Below are 9,095 nucleotides of genomic sequence, written 5' to 3'. Positions count from 1 at the left end.
TCGACGCTTAAACCAGGCATGTCATCATAAGACCAGGCAAACACATCTCTATACTCAAATAAAAGTTGAATCAAGGCATCTATGGTTTTTTGTTCAGTGTGAATGCTTATCTTTGTTTCTCTGACTTCTTCATGACCTCCGATATTAATTGGCTCAGTTTCATTGAGGTTGGTCCTAGGCTTGTTTTCAAATTGTTCCAACTCTCTTTTTATTTCATCAAAAACCTTATCTTCATCATATTCGACCTCTTGATGCATTATTTCGAAATTAGACAGCTTTTTGAGATCTGGACGTGAATTCTGCATGCATGTCATGTTATTAAAGCCGGCATTAACAAAACTAAAATGGAAATAAAATGGCAGGAATTAGAAAAAGGAAAAGATACAAAATATGAAACTGAACTGCATTTCATTGAATTTGAAAGGATAGAAGGGTTAACGTCAAAATAAAACAATCATACTAAGATATTTGGATTACAACCCTGAAAGTAACCCAAAGTACAAAAGAAAGAAGCTGCAAAAGTCAACTACCAAGACTCCTTCCTTGTGGGGAGAGGAGTTGCTTCCCAGTTATTGAGCATGGTTTCTGGGCCAATTAGTTGCATATCGGCACGACTAGTGCCTTCACCAGCCTGGATCATATTCACTTCAGAAAATATCTGGCTGAGGCCATGGCAAATTTCATCAATGTTTGCATGCGCCAAGGAATTTTGACCATGTTTGAATCGTGGCTTGACAAAAGTGCAGAAAATATAAGGGATAGGTTGCTGCAAGACCCACCCATACTTTTTGCGGTGCTTGGCTTTGTCTTCGCCTGCTTGTGTTGGCCTGAAGCCTAAACCAAAAGTACCTCTGTTACTGAATAGAGAAATGGGTTCTGAAATTTCTTGCAATGATGCCCCCAAACCTTTTCCTGGCTCATAACCTTGTCTCATCATAAGTGCAGCCACCATTACAGATGTGGCAGAGAGACGCGGATGTAGAATGGGTTTTCCTTCCTCAATATGGTCCACAGCAACCACTTCGAAAGCCTGATAGACAATAGACTCACATTCTTCCTTGGCCTCAATACATGGGATTAACGGGTCTTTATAAATGGATGACTCGTCTTCTCCGTGAACAATAATTTCTTGCATGTCGTGCTTGAATTTGAGCATCTGATACAAGGTGGATGGCACAGCTCGGGCCGTATGGATCCATTGCCTTCCAAGAAGAAAGTTATAAGAAGTTTCCATGTCCACTACTTGGAAGACAATTTCAAAATCAACAGGCCCAATCGTCATAGTGAGGTTGATCTCCCCAATGGTATCTCTCGCTGAGCCATCAAAAGTCCGGATGCGAACATTGCTAGGTCAGATCCTGTCTGTATTGATCTTCATACTTTGCAAGGTAGAGAGGGGGCATACATCTACACTCGAGCCTCCATCAACCATGACTCGCTTCACATAATGCCCCTCACATTTGACAATCAAGTGCAAAGCCCTATTGTGACCGGATCCCTCCTCAGGAAGTTCATCATCAGTAAAGGAAATTTTGTTCACCTCAAAAAATCTATTGGCCATCTTCTCTAACTGATTCACGGTGGTATTCTCTGAGACATGTGCCTCGTTCAGGATTTTGATTAGTACACGGGCATGCTCTCTTGAGTGTATGAGCAGAGATAACAGAGAGATTTGGGCAGGAGTCTTTCTCAGCTGGTCAATGATTGAGTAATCCTGAACTTTCATTTTTTTCAAAAACTCCTCCGCCTCTTCTTCAGTGACCGGTTTCTTTATTGGCATTTGACCTTCTCTGATTTGCTTAGCCTTCCTCAACTCTTCTGGAGAGTAACACCTCCTTGATCGAGTCAAAACTCCAGTTTCCCCCACTTCTTCTATGATTTCCTTGCCTTTGTAGGTTACTACAGTTTTGTTGTAGTTCCAAGGGATGGTTTTCGTATTTGTTACACAGGGTTGTGTGGCAGGCTTGATTATGATCGGTTCTATGGTACCCGTCGTATCGCCCTGATTCTGCTTTGTGATGGGGTGACCTCCAAGGACGTATAACTTTCGGTTTGGAACATTGGAGCAAACTTCCAACCTCGAGATTTTTGGAACAAATAAAGTTGCCCTCTCTGAGCTCTGGGCGCCTTTCACAATCAACGGTGCATCTAGGCTTGGACTTACTTCCAGTTTGGTTCCCTCTTGAATCGTTACCACTGTCATTTCTGCTCGACCAATCGGCTTGTATTCATCATCTCGGCCAATCATTCCCACAAAATGAACATCATTGTGTACTGGCAATGGGTTATTGGTCACATTAGGAGGGTCCTCGCCATTCGTGACTACAATCAATTTTTCAACAATGAATCTTTCTATGGCTCTTTTCAGGGTCCAACAGTCATCAGTGCTATGCCCCGGAGCACCTGAATGATATTCACATCTAGCATTTGCTTGAAATCCGTGTGAATCGGGATGCATATGGTGGGGAGCGATGGGTCCAATCATGCCCATCTGCTTCAACTTCTGGAACAGACTAGAGTATGATTCAGCCAATGGAGTAAATTTTTCCACCGGCCTCTGCTCTCGACCATAATCCTGCCTAGGACGAGCATTGTAGGGTGCCCGAAAATTTTGCTGCTGAGGTCGGGGTAATCTTGGAACTGGTGCCCATACCTGTTGATTGGGAGGGCGAGCATATGCTTGAGCATTAAACACTGTATATTGTGACGGTCCCACAGAGTACTGAGGAATTGGCGGGGGATAGTAATGTTGAGGGTAGCTGGATTGCCCCTGCTGAACTTGCACATAAGGGTGCGATGCCACTCTTTGAACTTCCCTGGATCCCGAAGTCATCATGGACCCTTCGTCTCTCTTGTTTTTATTTGCCAAACTTCCCAACCCATTTTGGATAGCTTGGGTGGTGGCTTTGAGAGCAGCTTGACTTACAATTCTGCCAGTCTTTAGTCCATTATGGACCATATCTCCTATTTTGATTGCTTCTGCAAAAGGTCTACCCATTGCGGACATCATGTTCTGAAAGTAATCAGGCTCTTGGGCCTCCAAAAAAATAGTGATCAACTCATGGTTATCCATGGGTGGCTTAACTCTAGCTGCTTGCTCCCTCCACTTGATCGCATACTCCCTAAAGCTTTCAGTCGGCTTTTTCTTCATATTGGACAGGGAATTGCTATCCGGCGCAATATCTATGTTGTATTGAAATTGTTTGACGAAGGCTTGGTCCATGTCGTCCCAGACATGCCAGTGAGAGATATCTTGGTCAATGAACCATTCGGAGGCTACCCCCACAAGACTTTCTCCAAAATAAGCCATTAGCAATTCTTCTTTTCCACCTACACCCCTCAGTTGGTTGTAGTACCTTTTCAAATGGGCGATAGGGTCGTCGTGTCCATCATATTTCTCGAATTTTGGGGTCTTGAACCCTGATGGCAAATGGATGTGAGGGAACATGCATAAATCACTGAACGAAACACTTTTGTGACCCTCTAGTCCTTGTATGTTCTTTATGTTCTGTTCAAGACTTTTTATTTTCCTGGCCATCTCATCCGGCTCAACCGTCTTGGCAAGCTTTTCATTTTCCACTGGTGACTCGTACTGAGGAGTCTGATTATATGGAGCCGAGACCCCGAAAGCCATATTTGGAGAGTAGTATTGGCCATCATAAGCATGAGATGGTGGCTCATTGATTGGCCTCGTCACAGGAGGTGGAGGCGGGATTGTGTATGCCGGTGCGCCAGACACGGCTAGAGGAGTGTTCCTGACCGGTGCGGCTGGAGGTCGCACATTAGAGGTACCAGGAGCAACATGGAGGCTGTAGTTTGGCACATACCCTGGTGGTAGGATGTGGTCGCTCATTGCATGGAGCGGTGGTTGAGTAGCCAGGGGTACGGGGGAAGTTCCCTCTGAGGGACCACCGGGTGGAGGCTGACCAGACACCCAAGCTTGATATACATCAGACAATTGCTGTCTCAATTTTCTTATTTCCTCTGACTCTTGTTCAACTGATTGACCCTGGGGGTCGTCACTGATCAACTCGATCTCATCATCGTTGGCCATTACTACTGCTCCCTTAGATCTAGTGAAGTAATGGTGTGTTGCCAGTTTCACCACAAACTAACCACCTTAAGCTTACTACGTAAGAGACAGCAAACGTGTTAGGGTTAAGCATTTTATAGATATGAATCACACATAATGTGCCATGCTCCTATCATTGTCACTATTTCTAGCATGCTTTTGGACGCTTCATGTTTCATTCCGGCTTATGAGGTTGCTTCTTATTGACGCTTTTTTTTTTACTCACACCTCATTTTGATCCCTCATCTTAGAATCATTGAAAAATATTTTGATCAAACATTTTGTGGGTTGCCTACGTATCATGTCGCCGCATGAATCAAATCATTACGTAGTTCAGGAATACCGGGAACAAAGTATATAAGCTAGCTCTTTTTTTTTCTTTTGGAATGTTTGAAAAGAAGAATTCTTAAAGGAGAAAGAAAATATATATATTTTTTTGGATTTTGATTATTTTTGTTTTTGGATTTTTTGGGAGAAAGACTTCTAAAGAAGGAAAAAATATATTTTTGGATGAGGTTTGCCTACGTATCTCATATCCGGTGAGAATCAGACCCACGTAGTTCGATAAAAATTGACTATGTTCTTCTTTTTTTTATATGAAAATTAATCTTTAAAAACTATATGCACTAAACCACATCATTTTTTCTCTCTTCGTTCAACCGATATATGCTAAAGTCGGTCGACAGGCAAGCCTCCCAAATAATGCAACAAGTAGCACATAACATGACATAATAGTCTCAACAAGGTACCTGTCCTAAAACAGAACTCGGCCCATTAGTCGAGCGCTGCTAAGTCAAATACACATGATGCAAATAAAGCGTAGCCTACTAGGGATATTCATTGCTTGTGGCTTGTTCTTCTAAGTTTGTAAATCCTAAAGGAGATGGTATCTAGACCTGGCTTACCCGGGCGGACAACCCGAGCCGAGGAGCGTCAAGCATTACCAGTAGTAGAACAATACTGGCTAGCTAACGGCTCTCCCGCCTAAACATGTGTGACTAAATCCTTTATCAGAAGCTGGTAGGCTAACTAGCTTTATCTCAAGATAGAAATTTTGTGATGCGGGTAGGCAAACACAACATAACTAATTATCAGAAGACTCAGTGGGATGCGAGAAAGGATATAATTTATATGTATTGTTCAACAATATCAAGACAGTAAAAAGTGGACAAGTAGCACATTAGTCCCAAATAAATCACAATATATACAAAAATTAATAAAGCCAAATAAAGTCAATGTACAAGCTCGAATTCTTGAAGTCCCCAGCAGAGTCGCCAGAGCTGTCACACCCCTTTTATGCCCCCAAAAGATATTTGTTTTTATATGGATTGGGTTAAAGAGTTTTTTCAATTAAAGTGACAAACTTGAATAAGGATTATTTTATTTACAGAGTCTCCACTTGGAATTGATTTTTTGGGTGTTCCAAGTCACCTTTTGTTTGAATCCCTAGTCAAAGGAAAATTTGATTCTTTTATTATTGGTCTGCAAAACAAAGTTCGGGTAAGGAATTCTGTTGACCGGGGAGAAGATGTAAGGCATTCCCCGAGTCACGTGGTTCTAGCACGGTCGCTTTATTGACTAAAATTGGCTTGAATTAATTTTGGACAAACTGTGATTTATTGATTTCCATATTTTATCTATGTCCGCTTTTATTATTAAAATATAAAATAATCTTTGAAATAAATTGCGTGTATGAATTCGTTTTATTTATTGTGCCAAAATCAGGTCACGAGTACGTGTACACAACTAATAATACTTTATTAATTATTAAGATTGTTTTGTCAAAGTTACGTGAATGCATACCTTGCTTTTAATCTTTTTGGAATCGTAATTATGTCACGCGGATGTATACATAATAACGATAATTTATTTATTACGAACGTGCCTAAAGTATACTATCGACGTTAATGAATTGTTCTTCCTAAAACTTTGAGATTATTGTGAGCTCACAAATTATGGAATGGGTTGTGGAGAAGTGACAAGACTTAATCATCAAGCTAATGGGCCAATATGTGAAGGTGATTGGCATTTATGTATCAAGTGAAGTAGGCCAGCTAAATGTGTTCATAAAGAAATGAGCCAACTATAGCTCTTATTGAATTGGGCCAGCGGCCTATTAACATGAAAGTGGGCCTAGCAGGATTTATTTATTTTTTTTGCTTAGAATCAATTTCTCAATTATCAGAAACTCACGGCCCAGTTGTTATTCTAGCAGCTTTCTAAAGTTTCCTCCCTCACGTGATTCTTCTAAAAGTACCTCCATGAAAATCATGAATTAGGATCCTAAATTAATATTGTAAGAGTGTTCAAACATCCACCCAAATAAAATGACACAGCAAGAACAACAAGAGCATTTTGATTAAAAAGAAACAGATAGAGATGATACAAGCATACATACAAAAAATTGGATTGGAATCAGTGACATACTTATCAGGAAAAAAACTTTCGCTCACTTAAGTCTTAAAATGCACAGACAGCATATCAAACTTTATGTATTAATGAAGAATAAGGTGAGAATCATATTTCTTCTTCTCAAGATTTATCAAACAAAACAAACATCCAACATTCATTTTGGGAGATTTAACCAACGAAACAGTTAAAAGCTTTTAGCTAGATAAATCAAAGTAAAGTATCAATTAAAACAGTAAAATAAAGAGAAAAAGGACCTTTGTATAGATAGATCTCAACTCGAACTACAACAGCTTGTCAATCTTAACCGAAATATTTGCCGGCAACTTCAAACGGAACTAACAATTGGAGCTCGACTGGACCCCGTACAACATGAGGAAACGAAACCGGGACTTTGTGGCATTTTTGGAACTATTTTAGGGGGGAGGGTTGTTTGGGTTGGAGTTGTTTGGGTTGGAATTTGGGGCTATTTTTCTGAGTTTTCCGAGGTGAAAGGAGCTGGTTTTTTGGGTGTTTATGGTTGTAAATGATGGAAGATTAACTGGATTTTGATGGGGTTGTTTAGTGGAGGAAAATGGGAGGAGTTGTGGCTGCTTTCAGCTGAATTTTAACGAAGAGAAAGGGGTTGTTTGGGTGGTTGAAGGCTGGTTTTTGAATGAAGAAGTATGCTATGCTTTTTTGGTATCGAAACCTTTCCCGATTCTGTTTTCGTCCCCTCCGTTCTCTTTTTGTGTATATCTGTCTATTGGGTGGTGTTGAAGTATATCTTATAGCTGAAAATGGGATATGGGGTTTGTGATAGGAGACAAGCATGGGGGACAAGGAGTGGAGAACAATGGAGAGTGAAGTAGAGAACAATGTGGGGGGGGGGGGGGGGAGAAGGGAGGACAAGCATGGGGGACAAATGAAAGTGGAGTGGAGACACGCCTGAGAAGCACTTGTCATCCCCCACTCCCGCGGCCCCATAGAACAGTCATTCAACATAACTCAGTCAAATTGTCTACACACACAAGGATAGTACTCCACACAGAAAACACATAGAAAAAAAAGAAAGTAAATATAACAATTTGACAGAACAGAACATAAAATAAATTAATGAAGAAGTGGTAGATCAAAGATAAGAGCCATCTAAAGTTTAGCTAACCATCCCCACATTGTTACTTTCAGATTTCACCTTACCAAAAATCTCACTTGCACAAACCTTAAGTTAGAGCTACTAATTCCAGATACCTCTCTTGTTCAACCTCCAGAAGACTACAGCCCATGTTTGCACGCTAATCTCAACTACCCACGTCCAAATAATCCAATTAGACAATCTATACCTTAGACCACAAAAGCATTAACCTTAGTACATGCCATTTCTCAATAAAGAAACCAAGCTATTTGCAGGCCATGAGGAGATAATTTAAACAATCTAACTTGAACATATCGAGAATGCCCCTAATTACACGTTTCTAAGAAAATATCACAATAAAATTCGCATGAGACTCAAACTTATGGGCACGAAATTGGATAAAAAATATGTACTATCAAAATAATAATCAGTGACACACATAACAAGAGAGCTAATGGATTTCCATTTTAGTTGAAACTTGCAGGAGACTTATGAACATCACAAAAGAACCTCAAAGAGAAGTATACAGGCTGTTTGACTCATGAAGCTATTTCACCATTATATTTTTGCATATGACCACGACTAAAGCAACGAGTCACTTGAAACATTAGGACTGGAACCATACAAATTGCATCATCGTATCGTGCTTTTAAAAGATAGCGTACACTCAACAGGAGTTCAAAACTTCAAATGCATTTTCATATAAAACTCAAAAGAAACAGTCTCCAAATATCTAGATAAAATTGTATACGGTCAAAATAGATTTCGGTTTTCCTACGTTCGATCGAGATCGAGTGGCAAGAAACTGAAGTAAGATTTTGGCAATAAGCTCCGAAGACGGTACAAACGAGCCTCGAGTCCGAAGGCTGCTCGAGGAGTCGGCTCGATAATCTTATCGAGCCCGAGGCATTGCTTCGTGGTCGGAAGTGCATCACGCCCACCTCGAAGGTCGAACTTAAGCCAAGACCGAAGGGCCGACCCAGTGTCAGGTTCGAGCCAGTATCGAGCTCACAGACAAGAGCCGTTACAACCGCACCAAGCGAGAGAATCTTGGCAAGAATCGAGGAAGAGACAAATCATCATGGGTTCTCCACTATATGCTTTATTTTATTATTTTTGTTATAAATAATGTAATGACCCTCTATTATAAAATGGGGGATCATTGTAAACACTGCAGACATTGGATAGATTGAAAAACAACAGACCCTTTCTTACAGCACAAAGATTTCCCTTGTGCATGACTTACTTCGTCCTATCCATTTTTTCTGTTCATCATTCTCATTCTCACAGTCAAAATACCTGTATTGTTATTTTTGTATCAAAGAATTTTACATATCCTTAGAACCATACATAAATTTAGCATTATTCGATTTCTCGGGTAAACAGTTTGGCACCCACCGTGGGGCTAAGGATAACGGTAATTGTTTGATATAAACCTACAGTACACACCAGCTTACAACTTTAAATTAGCAATGGCTTTACCTATCGACCACGAAGCCG

Source organism: Nicotiana tomentosiformis, chromosome 9 (genome assembly GCF_000390325.3).
Source record: "Nicotiana tomentosiformis chromosome 9, ASM39032v3, whole genome shotgun sequence".
Lineage (NCBI taxonomy): Eukaryota > Viridiplantae > Streptophyta > Magnoliopsida > Solanales > Solanaceae > Nicotiana > Nicotiana tomentosiformis.
The sequence above is the reverse complement of the archived record's forward strand: the minus strand, read 5'-3'. Positions refer to the sequence as shown.